The sequence below is a fragment of the Dicentrarchus labrax genome, unplaced genomic scaffold, assembly GCF_905237075.1.
Source record: "Dicentrarchus labrax unplaced genomic scaffold, dlabrax2021, whole genome shotgun sequence".
In the NCBI taxonomy this organism is placed as follows: Eukaryota; Metazoa; Chordata; class Actinopteri; family Moronidae; genus Dicentrarchus; species Dicentrarchus labrax.
The window spans coordinates 20,036,467-20,062,154 of record NW_026136702.1 but is presented as its reverse complement, the minus strand read 5'-3'; the positions used below and the strand labels follow the sequence as shown (position 1 = coordinate 20,062,154).

Genomic DNA, 25,688 nt, shown 5'->3' with positions numbered 1-25,688 from the left:
TAACAGCGATATTCTGAAAGTTATTTTTAGAACCTTTAAACAAAATGGCGGACAGTATATATAATGCACTATGTAGTAAATTGGGAGTGATTCAGACACAGCTTCTCACCTTGCTTCCTGACTATTTTCTCATATTTCTAGACATTCTTTTTCCATCTATAACATCTATCCATTGAAAACATTACACATTTTTAAGTAATCCCATCCTTCTACAGCATTTTCTCCTTAACTGATATTCCATTTACACAATAATGATTATTAAGGAAGCAAAGATGACATTTCAGTCTTTGGTAAATTGGTTGTTTGTCCCTAGTGCAGTTTGACAGCCCAAGAATCTCCAACCTCAACAACAACATAGGTCTCCAACACAACGCTGACTCATCTAACTCTGTTTTCTGATATGACACCTTTAATAACAGGATGACATCTCTCGCTTTTACCTCACTCTGTCTCACTATGTTCCTGTCTGAAACTCCGTTTTTTATCATCAGAAATCACTTTTGCTCTGTCCTTGTCTCTTTTTCTTTTCCTCTCTCTCATTCACTCTGTAACCTGTAACGAACAAAAATCTCTATAAACAAGCCTAACGTAGCTTTACGATACCCCTGCTGGGTATGAAGGTGTCTGCCAATTTCTTCAAACATCAATTTGTACGGATGACATCATGCAAACACCTTCTTCCATTTTTGCTCCGGCGTATAGTCCCACAGCAATTAATTTACAAAAAAACCCTCTAAGCAGGCAATTAAACACATCCCCGCTTAACCTTGCTTTCAAATACTGTGGATTATACACAACCTAATGAAAAAGACTTTCCTTCTCGCTCCTGCTGTTCATTATGCTAATAAAATTCCCCTTTTAGCTGCCATATCTTCCTTTATTTTAATATTCAGAGAAAGAGAGAGGGACCGGAGGAGGAAAAGGAAACAGTTTGTTTTTGGTGATTTTTGTTTTAGCATTGAACGTGTTCCAATAAATAATTCTGCAGTGGGACGACAGGAGCGGGTGTGAAATTATTACACTGTGCACCTTGATTATTGCAAATGGAGTGCATCTATTTTGCCTGAGAAAGAGGGGGACAACTGTGGGATTTTGCCACCGAGGTGTGAAGTGCAATCCCAGTCACCCTAATGTAATTATACATGGGAGGTGGTGTGTGTGTGTGTGTGTGTGTGTGTGTGTGTGTGTGTGTGTGTGTGTGTGTGTGTGTGTGTGTGTGTGTGTGTGTGTGTGTGTCAGTGGTGGCGGTGGTGGGGAGGGGGGGTTTAAAGAAAGGAAACAGGAGGATAGACTTTTTCCTTTGTGAATAATTCATGGGCTTGAAATCTATGAGAGGTTTCTGCTAAGTAGTCCTGCTGGCAGACAGTGACGAAATTCACACACATGCACACACACATATAAGGTGTCCTAGAACAAGTATGACTACTAAGCATAAAACTGCTGTAAAGTAGAAACATACAAGTAACATAAACACATAAAGGAATAGAGTCAAGAGCCTCTGATATACAATATACACTCTGCAATACATACACACTCGGTGGGATAAGCGATTCAAATTCAATACACTTTTTTAAAAATTCAGCTAATATCTCCTCACAGCCCTCTAGCTTTAAGCTCTGTGCACACTGAAAAAATACAGTGTTTGTACACAGCCCTGGCTCTGTAAATGGGAAACAAACAAAGTGGATCGGACTGAGACACACAACAATAATTTGATATTCCAGCCAGGATTTGTGTGTCAGGTATCGTTAAATAAGTTGCCAACAATCATTTAGCTGACCTTCTACTTTGCCAAGATACACTGTTAGCTACAGTGGCAGGAAGGTTGTGAGTACAGCTGTCTGCAGCTGGAGTGCTGGCTCTAAGAAACACTGTATTGCGCATGGGTACGTGTGATGAATCAGTGACACTTGCCATTGTTGTGCATGTAATGCCCAACACATTCTCACTCCCAACTTGTCAAATACTGGCGCTTGGTCAGTGGCCCTCTGCTACAAATTATGACACTGTAAGTATCCCTCTAGCTCGTCTGCAGCTTCCAGTCTAGTTAGCAATAATAATTATGCAACGTCCGGTGATAAACTTTAAAGATAAAGCTTGCATAAATAACATTAGTGGGGTATACTCCTTGGTCAGGATTTGACACAAAAACAGGGTTGGCAGGCGCATCCAGATATTATGCTAAAGGCACTTCTTTAGTGTCATATTTTGAAGCGGAAGACCATTGACCAATCTGCAGTATTTGATTACTTGTGAGTGAGACCAGGTTGAGGTGGCTGTGGAAAATCAGGCTTGTGCACACTTTCTCAAAGATTGTGTACAGAAATAAAAGAAAGATTTATAAAGCAATGTGGAGTTTTATGCAGCCCCACGTGTGAATACTTCAGTTTGTTTTATTACATTTTACTGTACAGCTAAATGTTGTTTTTTTTTTACTTTTTTTCTATTTTCTAACTCAAAATCATGCTATTTTTATATATTGCAACTGCTTAAACTGCATAAAAAGTAAAAACAAAAAGAAAAATGTGTACATGATACACACACACACACACACACACACACACACACACAGTTTCTTGGTGTAAGAGACAGTTTCCTAAAGACACTCACACACATAAACACTTGGATTTACTCAGGCAGAACACACTAACACAGAACAAGACCCACACACACACTGAATCAAGAGTTCCGGTGAGTTCCTCGACCACTAAATATATTACTCCTCACTCACCGACATATGCACACACTCACACACTCCACAACACACACACAAACACCCTCTGAGTGTCCCGACTGCTAAATACTTTACCCACCTGGCAACCCATAGCTCTGTTAGTTAAAAGCTTTCCGATTGGATGTACACGTATCCGGTTTCACTTTAAAGAGCCTGCGGGAAGCAGAGCCGCTCGCCATCGGCGGGAAAACATCACGCTTTTATTCCGGGAAAGTCGGAGAGATTGAGGTGATGACCGGCAGCAGAGATGGATGGTTATAGACAGAGGCTGTGAGAGTGCAGGAAAAGGAGGGTCTGTTGTAATTAGTTTATCTAATATCTCTCTGCTTCTATCTGTGTCATGTTCTCTTTAAGTCACTTTCTTCTTTCTTTCTTCTCGTTGACTGGGTTCTCCTCACCTCACCTCTCTTCTCCACTGTTTTTGCAAAAACATCTCATTTTTATTTACTAATTAACCTCAACTTTTAACAAATTATCTCTTTCTATCGTCCTCCTCAGTTTGCCTCTCACTTCATCTGCATTTTCTCTCATGTTTCCATCCCCTCTTCTTTTCTGCCCTTAACCCACTTTTCTACCTCCAGCATTAAATTTTCCCTCCCTCCCTCCCTCTCCTTAACTCATCCATCTCTTTTTTCTTTCTTTCACCCTGCCTCCTCTCCTCAATCCATTCATCCCTCCATTCATCCATCCGACATAATGTGTCTCTAAGTGAGTTACCCGTGGAAACAAAGTGGATCACATCACTGTAGTGATTACATCACCCAGCTGATATTATGGGCTCCATTGTTTACACTCTGGTTGTGAGAGAAAGACACAGAGAGACAGAGCTCATGCAAGAAGGTTCCTGTGTTTTAGTTTGAAGGTTATCAATTCCAGCGCCTGCTCTGGATCAGTTTTATGATAATAATCCATGACATTTTCATGTAAATAAATGTCACTGTTGCTACATTCAGCTGCTGATTGCCGTCACACCGCAGGAGTTGGGCCATACATTTTACTTTTTTGTAATTGGCTGGTACGTTTATGTTTCCAGCCACAGAAACAGCATAGTCTCCAGCATGATTGACAGATAGGACCACCAACAGAAACAGAAACCAATGGAATATCCAAGGAGAAAGCCCATAGCTACATTTACATGCACACTACGAATCCAGCCAGAATGTGACCGAACCAGTAATGAGAGTAAAGTGGAGGACAAGTAAACCCCAAACTCTCATTTGGTTAATGTGATCCAAGTGTACAATATACAATGTTTACCCATTGTCATTGCCATATTGAAGGACATTTCAATATGTAAACAACTTAATACAGATATGACTCTACTAAATTTAGCAAGAATCTAACTGTGTTAGATGAGGGTGACAGTACATCCTCATCCATTTAAGGCTACAAACTAAATGCTGCACCACAGTGTGGGGCATCTGTCTATTGGATTCAAATCACAATTTGATTGATTTAATATATATATATATATATATGAATAAGGTCTGTGTCAGGACAAAAATATAAGGTTGAATCCTGGAGGGACACTGTGATGCTCTGGCAGACACAGAGGGGGTGTTAAGCCATTATTCTCTGGGGCATAGAAACACCAATATTAAAGGAGCAGTCTGAAGCAACCCATGATACAATTTCAATCAGAGTAAATGTGAAGATTGGCCAGTTTTGATTGTTATGTCCATGTAAATGTTATCTGATTCACATTTTATCCAGGACCAGACCAACGTAGCCAACAGGGATTGCCATTGTCTTATCATTAAGTGCTAAAATTATGATTAGTTCAGTTACAACATCCAATCTTTCAATTACAATTTGACAACTCCTAAACAGGCAATTTCAATAAAAAATGATCAACCGGTAGTTTAATTGATTATTGAAAGTGGTAGCAACAGAAGGATCAGCTTTTTGAATTTTGCAAACCTGTTTGTGTTACTAGGTACTTGCTGAGTGTGAGGATGTGTAGGGATATATTTAAACCTTTCAGCAGAACACTGAGAAAATAGTGGGACTGCTGTTGGTCCTAAGGCATTTCTGAACACTGCAGGTGTAGAAGTGTTTTGGGATATTTTGCCTGTACTGGACAGTTTGACAGTTGAGAGTGACAGGAAACATGGGAAGAGAGAGAGAGGGACAGGTCATGCATCAAAAGCCCCAAGCCAAATTCAAACCAGAGGTGTTGTGGCTACATGGTCTGTGCCTCAGACTGCTGGGCTGTTATGGCCTTCAGGGGCATTTTTAATATCTGTCAGTCGACGTGGGTAATCATATTCGAATGTTGAATGCTATAATGCAGAGCTGTGAACATGTAAAATTGGCAGTTGTTAAATGCTGAAAAGTGTATCCTAATAGCTTGCAACCTATAAAATACCTTTAATGGCAGGGCTCTTTTTGTATAAGGAACTTTGTGAACTGCACAAAACTTGGAGATACTTCAGAAAGAAATGAAATAAATTTAAAGTAGAGTTTCTAAGTCATAGGAAATGTTTCTTTGACATCAAAGGTCCTTGAGTTGAAATAGCATGTATAATTTTAACTGCATTTAATTAAGCTTTCTCATTGTCACATCACCCAACCTTCTGTATGATGCATTTTCACTGCATACCAGTTTTTCTAAACAAACAAAAAAAGAACACTTGCCTACAAATCAAAAACTATGCCTTCTTATTTCAAATGTAAAGTCACCCAATAACTATAACATATGGTAGACTGGAAAAACAAACGAGCACATCTGAATTTAATCCTTCTCCACAGCAGGTGCTGATTACCTCCTGGCAGGTATGTCGATAAAGTCAGCAGAAGTGTCAGAGGGTAAGTATGATTGCCCTTTTCCCTCCTTTAAAAGTAATATTGTTTTGTTCTTATGTGAAACCAATCAAACAGGACTTGAAAGGGGGAACACCAGGGAGCATCTTCAAAAGGAAAAAAATCCAAAACATAGGACTAAAATATATATTATAAATGTAATCCAACTCATGACTCATGAGAAACAGCCTCTGCATGAATTCACACTTCATTGCTGTCATGCATCACTTACTTTAGCGTGGTGACCCCATTTGACTTCCAGGTATAAATGTGTGTAACTGCATTACTGGGAAGTAGAGCAAAAAAGAGAGAACTGCTCTAAGTGAAACTAAAAACGGACTACAGTAGGCCTAAAAGGATGTTATTTAAGTATATAGGTTATCCAAGTCATTGAATGTAGTACTAAGATAAAGGTGACTAGACATATATGTGTTACAGCATCATCCAAAGTGCGTCATCTAATAAATACCAGTAAATAAAAGGAAAGAGCTAAACAGTGTTGGTCATTTGTTGAGGTAGTAATGTCTTCTGAATTCAAGAATTTACACCTGCTTTCCTTTTGTGCTGAGGCAGTTCAATCAGTGTTTTGTTGTTTCTATTTCTTTTTCAGATTTGTTGTATTTGCCAGTTGCAGTATGACAAAAACATGCAAAATATGACCCAACCAAGTATAATGTCTGTGGAGAAGATCATTGTTGTAGTTTCTCACTTCATTCTTTTGTACTACTTTCATCTCCAAGATACAATAAAAAGGCGCCCATGTTTGCTAACTGGGCTGTTCAGACAGAGCGTATCTGCAGTGACCGGCATCCATTATATTTTTGGCCCTCCCAAAACAAAACAAAAAGACCTCAACGAAAAAGGGAGGTTTGATGTGTACAGATTAATCAAAACCCCATATCATTAATATCTTTTGGAGAAATTGTCTTCATCCCATCAGCTGAGTTAGAGTTTCAGAGATTTGTAGCATCTATGTCAAGGAGCATTGATGCTCCCAACTCAACTTTACTAACACATAATGGTGATTGTTCCTTCAATTTGTCACCCATCTACGACCAAAAATCTTTTGATAATAGATTTAGCTAAAATAAGTGTTACGAATACACCCCAGATGCTCCTGATGCCTTTAACATTAGGCGTACATTTCTCTTGAAATAGCATAGTATCACAAAAACACCAGGCAAGAAATGGATGCAAATATATAAGATACTATTTAAATATTTTCCTTTTTGAATAACACAATTCTTTTCTCAGTGACATCCTCTTCTCAGTGTCTACGGCTTTGTCGCTGTCAGTATATCAGCCAAGGAAATTATTTTTTGGTCCTGTTTGTTCACAGGCTCTGTTGAATTGACTTGTTAACAGATTTCAGTTTACAGGCTGAGGGACAAGTGATTCATCTTCGTAGATCCAGGGTTTTTAAAGACTTAATTTACATTAGGAAATCTGAAATTTGAACATTTTCACCATCTACTTATAAACCTCTGCACTTAAAGCTGGATGGCTTGGACCCTTTAAAGCCGCCACAGGATATGTGAAGAAGCACACAATAAAGTTGAACTGTCTTTAATTATAGATATATAAATATACAGAACCTAAGGTTATGGTAATGGATAATTATCTTGCTACTGTAAAATATTCTGAACCTACAGCAAAACAGGAGGTTATGTCCACAGCAGTAAATGAGAGCACATTTTAACAGAGGAAGCTGCAGACTGACACATAGCAGATTAGGATATTACGGAGAATCACTGGAATGCTAATGTTTACTCACCCAGGGGAGAACAGAGACACTTTCAGAAGCCAATATGAATTTCTCTGCTCTTATGTTTGTATCAGCTTCCCTCCTGGGGAAAAGAGCGCAGTAGTCACAAAACTGTGTGTGTTTGTGTGCGTGTGCATTTCTTTGTGTGTATGTTGCGCTAGACTGATTGTGATTTTGTATATGTGACAAAACAGTGCAGCGTTCTCCAACCAAATTAAACAATTTCAATTAAGAGGTGTGTGTATGTGTGTGCTTGCATGTTAAGCAGCACGGTTTACTTTCTCTGTAATATCTTCTATTCTCCTCTCATAGGCATCAATTGTAGCAGCAGCCATACCCTGGAATCAGTGTGGGTTTTTTAAATAAAATATAATAATACTGAACAAATTGCAATGGTATTGCCTTAAAATGTATCATTTGTTCTCAATAACTGGGTAAATAAAAAGATGTATATCTTTATTTAAGCAGACACAAAGGATACATGTATAATATGTGCATTACGTACCCTAGTATGTTCTAAACAAATAGCAGCCTAAGGCACCAGAAGATAAGAAGATGGGAGAGTCGTCGCCCTCCAATCTGCTGACTTACATTTATGCTGTGCAAAGAGCAAACAGTCGCCTGATGCTGTTTGATGAATTTTACTAAAGCAAACCACTGTTGGATTCGTCGAAGCATATTGATGTTACATTAGAATCAAGTAAGAGATCAGGCATTATTTAATATGCTGTACTGCCTGAGGTTTAGCACTGACTGCCTTCTTTGTGTGCTGTTGGACCTTGGGTAGTACTTGAAACTTAAAGTATTGAACGTTATGGTCATTGTATGGATGTATTATTACTGTACAACATGCATCCATTCAGGTATTTTGTCTATAAGAAGACAACAGACCTCTAATTGGTTGGTATGTAGTTTTTTGAAACTACAGTTTATTTATTTTGGGTGAAGACAAATGACTAATCATTATTAGACCTCTGCTCTCTGTCCATGGTGCTGAAACATGTGCCAAAATAGATACAATGAGAGGTGTTTCACTGCTCTTACAGACAAACGTTAGGCTTTTGAATGTGAGAGAGAGCTAGATGTCTGTTTTCAATAGCATAGTAAATCCTTGACGTCATGTCAAATTTTCACATCTTGGCTTTAGCTGAAACAGCTCCCCTGTCTACTCTTCCTGTCTGTTTCTCTCTCTCTCTCTCTCTCTCTCTCTCTCTCTCTCTCTCTCTCTTAAATATTGCTTCATGTTACACAGTAAATATCATTTTACAGCAAAAGGTGGCTTAAGGTTATTACAGTGCCATGGTGTAAAATTGTTTGACAGGATTGTGGATCAATAGTAGTAAAAATGACTTCAATATTTAGGATGCTTTAAGCTATAATATATAACATTTCTGCATTAAAATGTCTTTAAACACTAGACCTATGATATATATTTTGTTGATTTGTGTTTCCAACAATGTTCATTTTGTTTATAATTTTATTCAGGTAACAGGTGTAATTTAATGTGTTGTGGTTGTGTGCCAGAAGCTGTCCTGAATTGACTGTTTATGCTAACTTTTTGGTGATTTTTAATTATATATTTTAACCAGATGATGGATTTTAGTCATCGGATGTCTGGATCTTGAGAGAAACAAGCTGAGCTAACGTTAACAGCAGCTCGACTGGCAGGCCCTCCGGGACATTCTTTGTCTGCTAAACAAAACAGCATCAGAGAAACATTGAATTTTAATATGTTTTATTCTATTCTTCCGGGGCCGGCGCCTCCTGAACAAAGAACTCTGAAGGAGTCCTATCCGGGAGAAGCTGACGGCATTGATGGCTATGGTGGTAAAGACAACAACTCTCATGATCCCACATTACGTCATCAAACTTTGTCTTTTATTAGTGCTAATGACAGAAATTATGTAATGTAATTACTAATGGTCTCTTTTAGACATTATTATAAAAACTTGAAAGTCAAACCCAGCTGTCCGTGTATTTTTGGTGTCCAGTACGTAAATCAATTAAGCATTTGTATTGTACTGTCTGGAAATAAAATTAGACAAACAATGAATACTTTATATGAAGCCTGCATGAATAAGGCGTTTTTTGAACATCCCTACTGTCTGTGCTTATACATGTATAGTGCACTGTACTTCGGAGGTCAGGAATTAGGCCATGTCTATCAATATCTGTGAAAGAAACTGAGATGACCCCTACAGACTCTCACATCCAGACAAAGCCGCATACACTGCGGCCCACACCAACCACACAGCTTAAACCACTTTGAAAAGAGGGCAAATTGAAGCTCTTGCAGCCGTATCATAATATCACTCTGTCTTTTTTCCTCTGACACTTTTACACACACACACAGCAACGCGTAAAGCAGCGTTAAAACCTTAATCTCATTCATTTATTTCTCATCAGCGAGTGACGGGAAGAGAGACAGTTGCGTCACATTACCACACTCTGCTTCCAGGAAGCTCTATTAAAAAGGATGTTCACTTTTTTCACCCCCGCTGCCTCTATTTACCCATAAGTCTTTGTAATCTGTTTAGAGGGCTTATTGGTGCTCAGAAAGTGCTCTTTCCTCACAGCGCAACTCATTTATCAAGCAAGATTAAGAAAAGTCCGGAAAGTGTTTTGAATACGTGCTATCAGACACCTCTCAGTTGCAAATTAAATTGTACCGAGTTATGTGTTTTGAATGCACATTTGAGCAGCATTTGATAAAAGCTCAACAGTTTGCATTGACTGTGTTAGTGTTGTCCATTCATAGTCATATACCTACTGCATGTGCTTTGTGTTCAAAATGAAGTAAACCAGGTTCAACAGCAACTTTAAATGTGGATTTTATTTTCTTTCTCTCTTTTTTTAAGGGAAGGTCCTATACTACTATACTATATGTTAAAAAGCTATCTAGACTGTAAAATAATGTACTGCTGTCTCTGTCTAAAAGGGCTAGTTGATCACCACAAGCACATTAGGCAACACACACACACTGTTTAGAGATTCCCAGATTGCATAGTAACCAGTAACAACCAGTTCATGGAACAGAAACTGAATTTAGCAAAACACTGAGAGATCAACATGATGATTCACTATCTGAAGACAATAAAGCACGAATGAATAAGTTCATAAAAACAAACCATCCCTAATGTATATCCCAACAACATAAAATATATTAGAAATCTACCAACTGTAAAACCACTTGCAGGCTCTAAAACACAGATGGCAGCATACATCATTATGTCAGAGAGGTTTCATGTCAAACAAATACCGAATACACCCATTAGTATAATGTGCATGTAGCTGATAAATGCTGGCCATCAACATACCACTAAAATGGGCCCTGAAACCAGGCACTCTCTTTTGCTTACCCCGTAACACCATCCAAAAATGTCTCAGGCTTATTGGCAACTCACTATATGCCAAATACAACATATACAACTATACATTCCTCTAATGTAGCAGCCACCTACAGTACACCTACCTTTTCATCCGATGCATGGTGACAGATAAAGCTTGATTCATGCCTATAGTTTGAAAACTACTTTTTTCATATTGCATTGTGGGATACGGTATCTAGTGACCACTCTTTAAGGTACAATATCTGTCATTAGGCATTTAGACAACATTTGGAACAAAATGGAAAACATACTATATAGTAGGAAAAAGTGAATGATTACAAATTTAATTCATAAAAGCATCTACATGATACAGCAAGGACATCTAGAAACACACTAAAAAGAATACAGAAGCAATCTAAAGCCACATCTGAGGTTAATGTCTTTGAGGTGACTTAAATGTGCACATATTCAAAGACACACTTAAACAGCTTCTTATTTTATCCCCCTTGAGACTCCTGAATAATACATTTTGATACAGCAGGAATTATTGAGTGTGTGCTCTTGTATTTGTATTTTAAGAACCAAATTTCCACAAGAGGTTATTGAGCGACAAGGAAAATCCTCCACAGTCAGGATATTTTACTGGGCTGCACATCTGCAACAAGTTGCTTTGATGGTTGGGTTTAGGGGACAGGAAATGAATGTGGTGTGTATGTGCATGCGTGCATATGTGTATTTGATAGGGGTCAAACTCAGTGCAAAGTCACATTTACCATAAATTGTGTGTGAAACCTTTTAGATGCACTCCTCACCCAGACCTCACCTCACACACACCCACACACATTTCATACTAAGTTTAGAACACTTCTTCCCCTGCTGACGTTATTTGTTTTCCGCTGTTTGCTTTTCATTCGGTTTTGTTCTCATTTGTTTGTTTCTTTGAATAGTTTTTACAGTGATTTCTCTCCACTAACTTTCCAGTCAATCTTGCAGTTGTTCACATATTTAATTCTCTGTGGCGTCTACAAATTAGCATTTGGTTTGTGTCCCTTGTCACAACAAATATTTGTCTATGGATTGTTTTGCTCATATTTGACAGCGGATCATCAGTGGCTCTGTTTGTGTTGTACTGTACTGGGATTTGTATGCCTGTGTGTGTGTGTGTACCAATAGTTATGTCCAGTGGGATTGTATTTGAGCTGATTCAGGAGATCCAGTTGATGGTAGTCCACATGGCCCTCCTTATGGGTAAAGACTCACCTATTTTTATCTTGTTGTTTCTTCTTATTCTCTCATAGTGCGTCACAAAGTTTAACAGTTTAACTGTTACTGAATTGCTGTTAACAAACAAGTTTCATTTGTGCTGAATAACTTCTATTTTAGAAAACTCTTGTTCACTGTGTGACTGATGTTAGCTGTCTGGTGTGTTTTCACTGTAAGGCTGTTGACTACATAACAACATTTTCCCAAGAAAAGGAATTCATTCTTATATTCTGATCTTTTTCTGTAAGAAATTTTGCAATATGCTCTTTTGGTTAAAACATATAAATAACCGCATGCTAGAATATGATAATATTTTAATTATTTATAATAACATTGCATTATCTATTATAGAAAATGGTGTGATATTTGTCCTCATTCAGTTTTATATAAATATTTTACTTGCCTTCCCAAATATGACAAAGCACTTATTAACAGCCACTACATATTCAATCTGGGCATGAGACTTTGGTTCTGTCTCTTTGTGTGCAAAGTTAGACTGCTCTGGTGTTGAAAATGTTTGAAGTTGATGCAACCCATTGTTTAATACAATATAACAGGTATTACAGGTCAGATCTAATAATAATAATAATACATTTTATTTGTAAAGCGCTTTTCTAGATACTCAAAGACATATAAAATATATAAAAATATAAAAACAGCAAAACAACATCAAATAGTAAGACCAAGTAAAAACAATTTAAACATTAAAAGCAATTTTAAAAAGGTGAGTTTTTGTCAGAGACTTAAATGTTGGAAGGTCGGTGCAGTCACGGATGTGTGGCTTCTTCTTCTCTCTAGCATGCGTTACCACTGCATCTAAAATGTCTTAAAATGCACCTTTTCTCACCTTTTGTCATGTTTTTTCTGGGTTCTTTGCAAAGGTTCGTCTGTGCTCAGGATCCAAGGGTTTGTATACAGGTTTACGCTGTTGCTATGTTGAGGGCCACTAAGGCGTGTCTGTGCTCTCTGTGAATTTTGCCATTTTAATCTAGACTTTTCATTTCAGTGTGGGGTTTACTGTGTCAGTTTTAATCTTCTTAATTCTGTATGTAAACAAATCTTCAGGTCAAAGTGTCCATCTGTTTACACATAGAGGTTTGATGCGCTTCCAAATATTATAATACAAGCACATACACACAAAGAGTTGCCAGACATAATACCTCACATATCCACACACTCAAGCTCACACTGAGAGGTGCTTTCATGTTTGCATTTGTCTGCCCTCGGTGGTTGCTTCAGGCTAATACCAAACAAACATTAATGAGTTTGTGTGTGTTTTCACTTTTCACAGCCTTATTTGTAAGGTATTAAACCTGAGACCCTGCATGTCTGTGTATTTATTGATATTTTTTTATTTTTTTGTGATATGTGTTAGTGAATTATTTCTTTAATACTATAAGTATTAGTAATCAGATAGTTGGCTGTATCAACGATGGACGGGGGGGGTGCAGGTCTAACCATCTGCAGCTGAACACCTCCACAACCAAGGAGATGGTGGTGGACTTCAGAAGGAAGAAACCACATCTCCAACCCGTGTCCATCGAGGGGGTCGATGTGGAGGGGGTCAGGACCTATAAATATCTGGGGCTGCAGCTGGATGACAAGCTGGACTGGACAGCAAATATGGACGCTTTACACAGGAAAGGGCAGAGCCGTCTGTACTTCCTGAGAAGTTCAACATGTTTTACCAGTCTGTGGTGGCCAGCGTCCTCTTTTATGCAGTGGTTTGCTGGGGAGGAAGCAGCAAGAAGAGAGACACCGGTCGACTGGACAGACTGGTGAGGAGAGCTGGCTCAGTAGTCGGCACAGAGCTGGACTCTCTGGTGACAGTGGCAGAGAGAAGGACCCTGGACAAACTGCTGTCCATACTGGACAACACCCACCACCCTCTGCATGACAATAGGCAATAGATAATAGATAGATAATAGACAATGGACAATTTCTACCTGTATATGCACTGTTTTACTTCCATTTGCACTGTTTACTGTAGCTACTGTTAATATATATATATATATATATATATATATATATATATATATATATATATTTCACCTTCCATTTTATTTTTAATTCTATTCTTAAGGTTAGGGATTTTAGTTTTGGTCTAATGTATGTTTTGTATTTTGTATGCTACTGGATACTTGAATTTCCCTCGGGATAAATAAAATATCTATCTATCTATCTATCTATCTATCTAAGTGACAGATATTGGCATATGTTTATGATAAGGTGAAGCCCTTTAACAAGCCTAGGCATTATGATATCCAGCGGGCGCAAAGGAATACCAAATTTAGAGTTAAAATGTGAGGGAGAGAAAGAGTGGTTGCATGTGTGAACAATGTCCACTGTTTTTCTTATTTCCTACCAACAGTAAATGCTTTACTTTAAACCACGATTGTAACTTTTATCGAGTCATTTTTGTGCCTATGTGCCTGCAGCTATTACCGAAGATTATTATTGCGAAGACACGTGTATTTTAGTTTTCTGTTTCAGCCTTTCTGATACATTTACATAAATGCAAATGTCCATAAAGTTTCTAGCAATCTTTAACACTTTTTATGCAGTGTATACATTTGTCCACACAGTAAATCTGTCATCTGTCTTTGTCCACATTTTTGTTCTATCTTTGTGTATGTGAGAGAGAAGCAATACAGAAGAGTGCACGACAGCTGAATAGAGAATGTAATACCTTCCATCTTCCATCCAAGTACAGGTGGTAAATCACCTTTTTCAAAGTGCAGTGAATCTCTGTGGCCTCACTGAGGCTGTAGCACTATGAGTCGGCTGGAAGAATGTATCAGATTGAGGTGAAGGACATGTGGGAGTGATGCAGAAGAATGAACTGAATAGCAACACTACCGTGACGTGTATTGACTCCTGTCAGATTGACTCATTATGATGGAATCTGAGCCTATAAACAAAAGGCCATTAGTAAAAAAAAGTCCAAAGCATTCAGATTGTTTAAGAATGATGATGGGCTATTCCTAAATTTCATTACAGATAAATGACAAAATTGACCGATTAAGTCTATTTAGTTTTTAATGATATACTGTAAAGTGACATTGTACATTGTAATGCAGTCTTTTGTTGTACCTGCAGACAGGTGTTGAAACTTTAGAGGAGGGCAGAAATAAGATATGGTTGTCGCTAGGGATGTCCGATAATATCGGCCCTCCGATATTATCGGCTGATATTCACTAAAAAATGTAATATCGGGAATTATCGGTATCGGGTTTTTATAACCGATGTACACAAAATAAAAGTGCAATGCACCTTAAATATCTGACCCTGCTATGAGCTGTTCCTTAACCAAACTAACAATTGGCTTAGAATTTACATTAGCACTCCAGCTAGCACTTAGCTAGCAATTACCGCGTAGCTAGCGATTAGCGTTAGCGCTCTTTTCAGTATTAATACAATGAAAGTTGAAGTTGTTCTCTTATTTTGCACAGAGAGTGTTTCATGCAGGGTGTTCATGGAAAAGAACTATGACACTTTGGCATATTTCCATGTATGAAAAAAAGGTAATTGTTTGTCAGTTTGAATGGTAAAAATATAGAAGCTTAATGCGTGAATCTCATTTTCTTCTTTTTCCTCTCACCTGTTAATGAACATTAAATTGATTTTTATGACACACTGTTTCACCGTGTAATGATTTTATAGGGCTGGAAAAGAAGACACAAAATTCAATTAAAAACAATGTTGTTGGTAAAGGAACAGGAGAAAAACAAGATTGACCTCATCAGAAAAATGACACCACTGGTTATGTGTCTGCTGAAAATGCTTTAAATGACCTAGGCTTAAGATTTCTTGACAACCTCTTTTAGTCATGAGAATAATAACTTTATTCTTTGTAACAAAGGCAAAAGCTATTATTCTATGCCACCACAAAAAGTCTTGGTAGATGGAGGTGCTGGTGGATTTACAAAGACTTTGACACTGAATGCCATGGTTTGTGCCTGGTCTCCTACCAACAGTCAATGTTTGATGCTTTAAACCATTAAGGGAATAGTTTCTATACATCGATCTATGACCACAACTTTTCACACTTATGTTGACATAAAGTTAACCAGACCTTTACCATAAAGGACGCAGATCAAAAACCACTCAGATGAGTCATTCAAACAGTCTTGTGGTTTTTGGTATGAGGACCTGTTGAGAAAAACTTAAGGAAAACTATATGATAAGTTTAGACTCAGGAAGTATAGCGGCTATACTTTAATGCTTAAATAACCTTCCTCTGTATTTTTTTCCACCTGCTGACAGAAGTTTTGTTCCCATGTTTATGCATGTGTGCTGCTGTATGTGTGTATATGTGTGCACATGAGCGTGCATGTGCATGTCACCTTTGCTGACACTGTTCCCCACGCTTACCCATCTGACAGCTCGTGATTGATTGGCTGCTAAATGCTCCCTTCACACACATGTGCCACACACACACACACACACACACACACACACACACACACACACACAAACACAGAAAGGAAAGTCCATTATACATCTATCAGTGGGTCTGTCCTAATCGTAATGGGAGACAGATGTAAGGTGTTGAGGAGTATGACTCTCTTTCACACACACATACACACATATACACAGAAATATAGACATACATAGACACAAGGTGTTTTACACACAATCGAGAAAAGACATAAACTTGAACTCTGTTTCCTTCCTCTGTTGATTTCACACATGCACACATTTTTCTCCATCTCAAATTACGTGCACACACGCACACCCTTGGACAGTGTAGTATCCATTTAACGTGCTTAGCTGTAGCTGACAACAATGATCAGAAGTCTCCTTGAGAAGGGTTGGTAAGAAGGTGAGCTGTCCCCTTCACTAAAACCACTCATTACTCAACTGAATGCCTGGATGAATGGCCACGGTGTGTATGTTCCTAATGTGTGCGTGTGTGTGTGACCACTTGTATGATTATCCAACAGTGGACTTTGGCATCGTTACAAATTCACCAACAGTTGAGGTCCCCTCTTTGATATGCAGACATCTATCAGGATTGCAAGTCCCGTCTTGGCAATCTTCAACAAAAATGTATTTAAATTATTAAAAAAAAAAAAATTAAAGAAACAGAGGTCTACACTTGGTCAGTGTAGAATGAGTCCACAGTTGGTAATGTAGGAATATATATATTTGTCAGTGTGTGTGTATGTATGTGTGTGTGTGTGTGTGTGTGTGTAAAGAAAAAGGAAAGGAAGAGGGACTACCATATGCAGCCACCGCCCACCCACCACTATCTGTTATTTCTTATAGAAAGAGAAAAACTGGATGGATAATGAAATAAATACTAAGCAAGTGTGACCACATTGATTTCATTTCATATTATAGCAAATCCAGCTAGCTGGGAAACGTTCAAAGCCTGCAGGGGTTTCTGTCCATAGCTTTTAGAGACGTCCACACTACATGAAAATATCATGATTTCAGAGGAAATATTTATACCTCACTTCCATGATCATGCAGCTTTAGAAGCTTTATTTGTTAGTGTGATGTGTAGTCATTCTTGATTGTTCACTGTTTATTTTATTTTTTTCAAAATTGGTTATTTTTAAATTATTTTGAGTGTTAATTTTAACAAAATATAAATAAATTGATAAAATTTACCAAAGTCTTCTATTATAATACTTCAAATGGAGCATTTTATATTTGAAATAACACAGCATGACAGCACTGATTTTCAGTAACTCAACATCCAAACATCCAAGTTTGGGATTTTAATTCTTTTTTGCTTCAGTCATCAAACTGCTTGCACTGTAGGTGGCACATTGTGACAGTGTTGGTGGCAATTACAGCAGTCTTGCGCAGGGATATAAGCTTTGGTAAATAACTAAAGATGGAAGCCTAAATTGTGTAATAGTAATCGAATAACATTTACAGCAGTGAAAATTATTTTTTAAAGAATCCAGCAGTGTGAATTATTGAAAAGTTTAAAACACAACTGCTCTGAACTGCCACAGGCCTTTCAGGCATGCTTAGTTCAATTAGCACCTAATGAAAATGCTGGTCTGTTACCAACATCAGCACATCACCAAGCCTAATAATTCCTCTGTGGTATCACCTTAACACACTGAGATACAGGAAAACAGACGCTTTTTTGCACTGTCTCTAGCCATAAATCTAGCTATATTCTCCCATTCACCGTCACAAAGATGAATAACACCCAGGTGTGAAAATAATACTTCCCTGTTCAATAAGGACAAAGAGCTGGGCTCTCTTAACGATCTGTCTCAGCATTAATGATCTGTCTGCGTACTAATGACTCAGCCTTCATAATGACTAACTGATGATGTGGGAGGAACAGAGAGGAAAATGTTAGCCTCCCAATGCACTCAATATCTGCACGATTAGAGGGAACATCCACCCAAAAAGAACTATCCCAGGTCTTTGCTTCGTAATGACCAATTGATGATGTGGGAGGAACAAAAGAGGAGAAGTTTGACAGTGAACTCAGTCAATACTTCCTGACACAGGGAGATTAACACTCATTTTCAATCTCCACTACTTAAAATAGAGTAGTGTGAATGCACTCTTGCCTGTTAGTGCACATAAGATCCATACTGAATTTCATAACTTTTAGTTCGCGTTTATATAATTTGACTAGCTGTATTTGGGAATCCAGATTGAAGTCCATAAATCTTGCAAACCTTCTCTTATATTAATAATTCAGTTTTGTTTTTGTTCGCTAAGACTGCCCATAAAGCATTGGTTTCGGGATTGGCAAGTCAAAACAGATCTAGATGTCTGAGTTAAAACACAGCTAATTTTGGTTTAGAAGTTAACATTTTTCAGACATTTACTTTATATATAACTATTGTTTGAACATTTAGAGGAACATATTTTAAAGTGACAAAATCAAAATATGTATTTGAATGCAGCTGAAACAGCAGTAGTCTGTTCAACGCAAATTTTGCCTGGATTCAACTTAGAAATCTAAATTTCCTTTCATCTCAATATCACAAACTCAAGGCTTACTAGGTTTAGTTAGCCTTTCTTTGAGAACACAATTGCTTTTAATTGTGTGCTATCAGTCACTGTTAAAAAGCAGCTGTCACTACCGTATAAGGGGCTGATACCTGACTTCCGTTTTCACTTCATCTCTTTAAGTATTCAAGAGAGGGAAGTTACTGTCTACTGTTTTTTTTAAGTTTTAAGGCTGCCATAATGTATGCAATAAATTATGATAGATGATAAAGGCGGAATCTCAGGTCAGTCAATACCTTTAGTAATGGAGAGAGATAAGGAAGTTTTAAATATTGATTTTAATACATTTCTAATGAAATTGGGTAGGATATGAGGGCTTCATTATCATCACCACCCGTAGTTGTTAATTCTTAGACACAGAGGTCCTCTTTAAAGCAAACAGGGGGCTTGCATTGTCCTGCAGAAAATGTCTACCTTGTGTAGTCATGAATCATTAATCAAGGCTGGGGGCAATGCTTGCATAATGGGCAGATAATGATGTGGGCAGAACAGAGGAAAAGGACCTCAATAGGCAACTTGGTCAATATGAGAATGATGGAGAGGGATGAAGACTTCTTCTACAGAAAACTCCAATACTTTATGTCACAGAGTGTATTTCATGTTCTTTAACCCTCATTTGACCAACCAGGATGACTGAAATTGTGTTACTATTAATGATGGCCTAGGGGAGTTACAGCAGGACGACTAAGGAAGAGTTGGTAGTCACAAGTATTATGTGTATGACATTGATCTGGAAAACAAATTAAGTTGCTCTTTTTCACACACTGTAAGCCATTTAATTTGAAACCATAGGGGAAAGTAAAAAATACAGCTCTCCTAAGATAGATGATGATGTGGGAGGTGAAGAGAATATTATCTCCCAAGCTTGTCAGTATATGAATAAACGAAGGGATTTAACAGCAGATGGAATAACTAATGAATTACATCTGAGAGTATTATACTTGCACAGTCCTGCAGAATGTTCCCCTTACACTTGACCCCAGGAGTCCTTACGTTTGCATTTCCATACAGCCTATTGCTTGTTTGCAAAGCAATTAAAGAAAATGAAAAACAAAATCCAAGTAGCAGAAAATGCAAGATATGCCTGTTCTGCTCCTCTATTGCATTGAATAGTGATGCTTTAGCCATGTTGCTTGTATTGTAATGGGGAATTTAGGGTCAGTGTTATGCCAGGATCAGACTACAGGATATTAGCTTGATAATATTAGTTATGACACACATAAAGGTGATGAAAATCTTTGGGCCCATGTAGTGTGGCCACAAGCTATGAATGGTCGGTGTTTCGTGTTACAGAAGGGTTGAAACCGTGATCACTTAATCTGACAGAGTGGCCGCAAAAATATCGTGTAGTCCCACATAGGATTAGCTGTTTGAATTGCTAATGTTTGGCGATGGTGAGTGGGATAAGTGTGAAGCTCTAATTAAAAAAAATATTTTTTTATTTATGTGTTTATATTCACTTCTACATTTTTTCATACGTGTGCCCAGGTAGGACTTTAAGTGGGATATGAAGAAAATAGGTTGGGTTTCTGTTTTGAAAATTTGCTTGCGTGTATATGGATTTTTTCTAATAAAGATAACATTTTCCTGACAGGCATTTCATTATCAAAAAAAATAAACGAATAAATTCAAGAGTTTGAGTTGAATATCAAATTTTCTGTTTTTAAAAAAAAAAAGATTAAAGTCATACCAAAAACTCTGACTAAAGTTACAGTTCCAAAAAAGCTCAGTTGTAATTTCATCTGTGTGGTGACTGAGGAACAAAGATGGTCAACATGTAGCTAATATTTTACAATAACTGAATTATAAAACTCATTATGGCAGGTGAAAGAAGCAGCTGGTGACATAATGATTCCTGGAGGTGGCAACACCTCTGTCACCCTAATCCCAAGGCCAACAGTGGAGGACTGTCATGGAGGGGGATCAGACACAGTGTTATGCTCAGAATCTGCAGTTCATTGTTAAAGTTTGGATATTATCCTGAACCTTGACACAGATAAAGTATGTTAGATTAAAATATCTTAAATTCTAATATTTTTCTTAAATTCTTGCCTTTACGAGACACTTCCGTTGTTATGTGGTTGTAAGAAAATTAAATAAGTGACCATGTACAACTGGAAAGGGAAACGCAGATTCCTCATTAACCCTCATACTTAGCACTGACTCAGCACTGGGTCAGTGTCCTGATCAGAGCTTTGCTCCAATATAAAGTATTTAATTTTAAAATAATTAAAAAGTAAAGCTTTTTGGAGATTCCACATCAGGTGGAATTCAAATTAAACGTACAATGGTAGCTGTGCCTGTGTATATGTGTTATTCTCTGCGTATATGCCTTTATTACATATGCATAGTACTGTAAGTGCATATGCAATGTGTCCTTTTATAAATACTGTACATTGTAAATAATGTACATGCAATTATGCATGTTCTTCTGTAAGAAATCTAATGAGGCATGTAAATTAATTCAGCAATGCTGAAAAATGTCTCGGGGTCAGAAGAATATACAGTATGAGCTCAACGTTAGATCTGCCTTTGAAGCTATCTATGAATTAACTATTGACGAGCCTATGGTTACAATGATATACAGTAAACCTTGTTATCATTCATAGAGAATGACTGATTGGTGGTGTTGATAATTTCACGCTGTGGACAAAAGCGGTAGTGTTTCTACAGCCTTGTTTTACTGATTTAAAGGGAAAACATACCCAGTGGCGGGCATCACAAATAAGTATATAGAAACAGCCACTCTTCTTACTGATGGTCTTGTTTGTTTATGTAGGTCATATAGAAGCAACAGTAAAACATTGAGTCTGTTTCTTAACCAGTTCAAAACTCCTTGTAAGTTTAAGTATTTGAACTCTGATTTCATATCACTTATTCCATTTAAGTGTTGTAGTTCAAGGTTATAAACCACATTTAACGGGTCATAGCTGTATGGACTTTATGTTAACTCTATAATACATTTTTAATTTCGGTAATGTTGTAATAATGATTACTAATATAACAGTATTACTTAAGGGGCTTATAGGAGCAACTTATAGGGGCGGCTGTGGCTCAAAGGAAGAGTGGGTCGTCCACTAATCAGCGGGTTGTTGGTTTGATCCCCGGCTCCTCCCGGCACATGTCATCCTTGAGCGAGATACTGAACCCCAAATTGCTCCCGATGCTGTGCATCAGTGTATGAATGTGTATCAATGACTTAGTTTCTGTTCAATGGACTTTGCCAATCACTGAGTGAATGTGTGTGAAAGGGTGAATGTGGCACATAGTGTAAAAGCGCTTTAAGGGTTGGAAGACTAGAAAGGCGCTATATGAGTACAGGTCCATTGAGGGTTGCCTTTTTCGATTGGTATTCATTTTTATTGATGCTTCTAATAAATTGCGGCGTGTCAAGGAAAACATTGGAAGATTTACATATAAATAAAAAGGTTTTTGATGGTGTTATCCAAACAAACTTAAAATGACTGAGAGAAAGCATAGACAACTTTTACTGCAACAAACAAAGTGCAAATTCCTGACCCTTGAATGATCATGTAGTCTGAATTTTCCTGCTGGGAAAATAAATAGGAGAAATACTGTGAACAAACACCAAATCCACTTAGATCTTGAATGAGGGTAGAAGGATATTTGACTATAATGGTTGAAAATATAAAAGGAGGGGTTAAGAGGGCATAACAAGCTTTGCTAGTATTACTGTTTACCTTTATTTTGATGAGTTTTTGATCATGCAGTACATTGACCTGCCACTCGGAAGGAAAGGGGGTTATACTTCAAGTAAGCTTCACAAGTTGTGCTTCATGTGGCATAATCATTAGAGTTAAAATCTTTCAACACAACTAGAGGGCACTAAGACTCTGAATGTACAGCACACACACACACACACACACACACACACACACACACACACACACACACACACAAACACAAACAGTACAAGTATATATGCACAGGCAACATCTATTTCTGTGTGCATCTGTGTACTTAGATGCCTGTCTGTCAGTCAAATTATACATGTAAAATCCATGCTTTTATGCATACTGTGTGTGAATGAGCGTGTGTACGAAGGCTTAGTGTCTCATTCTGTCTTTCTCTAGCTCTCTCGCAACCTCCTAAAGCGCATAGAGAGCTGCCTCTAATTAAAGCAGTGTGATGACTTCTTGTGACGGCGAAACACACACACACACACACACACACACACACACACACACACACACACATAGCCTGTGGTCCTTAGAATAATGAGTTCTTATTATGAGTGTGAAGCAGCTAAATACCTACTGCAGTGAGTTCTTCAGGCTAAAAACAGACCAGTGCTTCATTTGGGTTTCAGTGCTAAAAACTCTGAGGTTCAGAACTGCGTATGCATGCGTTTATGTGTGTGTGTTTTGAGTGTGTCTACATATGTGTATTACTTCGCTGTGTGCATGTGCACGCATCTGGCATGTGCACGCATCTGGGAGCCCAAATGTGTCTCTAAAATAAGTCATCAGGAGTTTAATAGCATTCTGAATTCCTCATCCAGCCTCAAATTAAACCTGCTATTTTCCATTGGACTTGATTCTTGCACTCCCCCAACCTTGTGTGTGTGTGTGTGTGTGTGTGTGTGTGTGTGTGTGTGTGTGTGTGTGTGTGTGTTTGTGTGTTTGTGTGTTTGTGCCGGATACCACATATCAGTTTCTAATAGAGGAGTAGAAATTGTTCCCCATCCCCGGTAATAACAATGCTGCGAATCCACAATAATCTGCAGACTTTAACAGAGGCGAGTGAGATGCCATTGGCAGAAGAATGAGGTAATACAAATGCTAATGTGGCCTCCACTCGTCTCCTCCTTGCCCTCTTCTCATACTCTATCTTCTTCTGCACTTTCCTGACTTTTCTGTTGTCTCCTGTCCTCTTCATCTTCAGATTAGATTATGATTAAACCTCAATTGCCCAAAAGGGGGAAATCAGAGAATGAAAGCCAAAACCAAACCCCGGACTTCCATGTGCAGTACACTGGTTTTACTAGTAGACTGTATTGACAGTCTCATATCTCTTTTCCTGTCATCAATCATGTGTTTTCATTCCTAATCTCTCCTCTCTTCACTTCACTTTCCACTTTGTATTTTTTCAATCTCGCCTTTTTAATATTGTACACAGATTCTAGCCTAGTATAGCGTAGCCTGTATTTGACTCAGTGTCTGCTCCACCTTTTAAAGAGTCACATTGGTCTTCCCCGGCCACAAGGACCTGCCATTACAACCTGAACGACTGTCATTAGTATTGGTGACAGGACCGGGGTCAATTCACTTTCACCTCATTTTCAAACTTCAAAGGAAACGGTGAATCAGTTTTAATGATGGTGTTCATTCTGAATTATTTCTCAATTTGGAGGACATGACAACATATCAGATATTCTACTTTCTGAATTGTGAAGGAGACCTGCTTCCCTGAAAGTTAATTGAAGCCGGCTGTCATTGATTTCATTATAGAGTTATAGTGTGGCATGGTCTGAATGTTACTTAAAAAAATTTCATTAGTATTGGCTTCAGTGTGAGACTTTTACTGCCACATTTCAAAGAAATTCGTTAGTATTGGTTCCAGTGGAGAGTTTTAGTACTTCATGGTCTAAATACTTTTTTAAAGGAATTTCTACCAGAGCTACAAAAAACAAAAAACTACCCACCCTTTTGCTACAGCAACGTAACATCTGCTCATAAATATAGGAGTGCAAGTCATACTGTATGCACACACATTAAAAGGTCCAGGTTTAAAGGTATGGATTTATAAAAACAGTGTAGTTGCAGATCACTACTCCCTCACTTCACCCTTCAGACTATGGTGGCAGAGAAACACGTGAAACGTGCAAACGCCCCTATATAGAGCCAGAGTTTGGTTTGTCCCTTGTGGGCTACTGTAGAAACATGAGGTTCAACATGGCAGACTCCATGGAAGGTAACCTGCAGCATCTGTAGATATCAAAGGCTCATTATAAGGTAACAAAAACATGATGATTCTTATAGTCAGGTGATTACACACTAATGAAAACATAGTTATGCATATTATATTACATTTCTGAAAATAGATCCTCCTAAATGTTACACACTGGACCTTTAATTAGTAATCATAAATACCAACATACTGCTTGGTTGAGACAGTGATTTAATAGCTTTAAGGGGAAAAAATACAATTGTAAGTAAAAAAAAAAGTATCAAACAGTCGGTGTGATATTGTGCATTGCACATAAAGTTAAATTCATGGTATCTACAGCATTTATGTTTTAGCCACACTAGTGATGTTGCAAATGGAAATATTTTTGAGGGAAATGTCTCAATAAGTATTTGATGGATTGCCATTAATTTTTTTTACAGATATTTATGGTATAACACTGTATAGTTACACAAAACAAAATAAGGGTTAGGATAGGATGGGTACAGGGGCAGCCTATTGTGTAGGATGATGTAGGATTCCAATGTGTCTGCCGACAATGACGGACAGCGAGGTAGTTGTCGTTTAGCCTATAGGTTGTGCTGTGTTTCGATGTGATGTGATAGCGAGACAGAAGAAAGTGATGAATATAAAGAGGTGTGTCAGGCAGTGCAGGTGCAGTGTTTGCTATGGGAGATAGTAAATCCCTTTGGCATGGACTTTTTACATGCATAAAAAATATATATAACACACAAAAGCACAGGGAAATCCCCAAAAGGCATAATAAGGCATTTATTAAAAATACCTTAGCAGCCATTCCCAGTTACACAGTAGACATGGTCCTGGGTGCAGGAGTAGGAGCTTGCAGTAAGGGTGCCCTGTGTGTGGCACA

At 38.0% G+C, this 25,688-nt stretch overlaps 1 long non-coding RNA gene across 1 annotated transcript in view; it reads right to left on the bottom strand.

The window, feature by feature from the left end:
* LOC127371813 (uncharacterized) overlaps positions 1-25,688 on the bottom strand; it is a 402,823-nt gene that overhangs the window by 844 nt on the left and 376,291 nt on the right. The window lies entirely within an intron of this gene.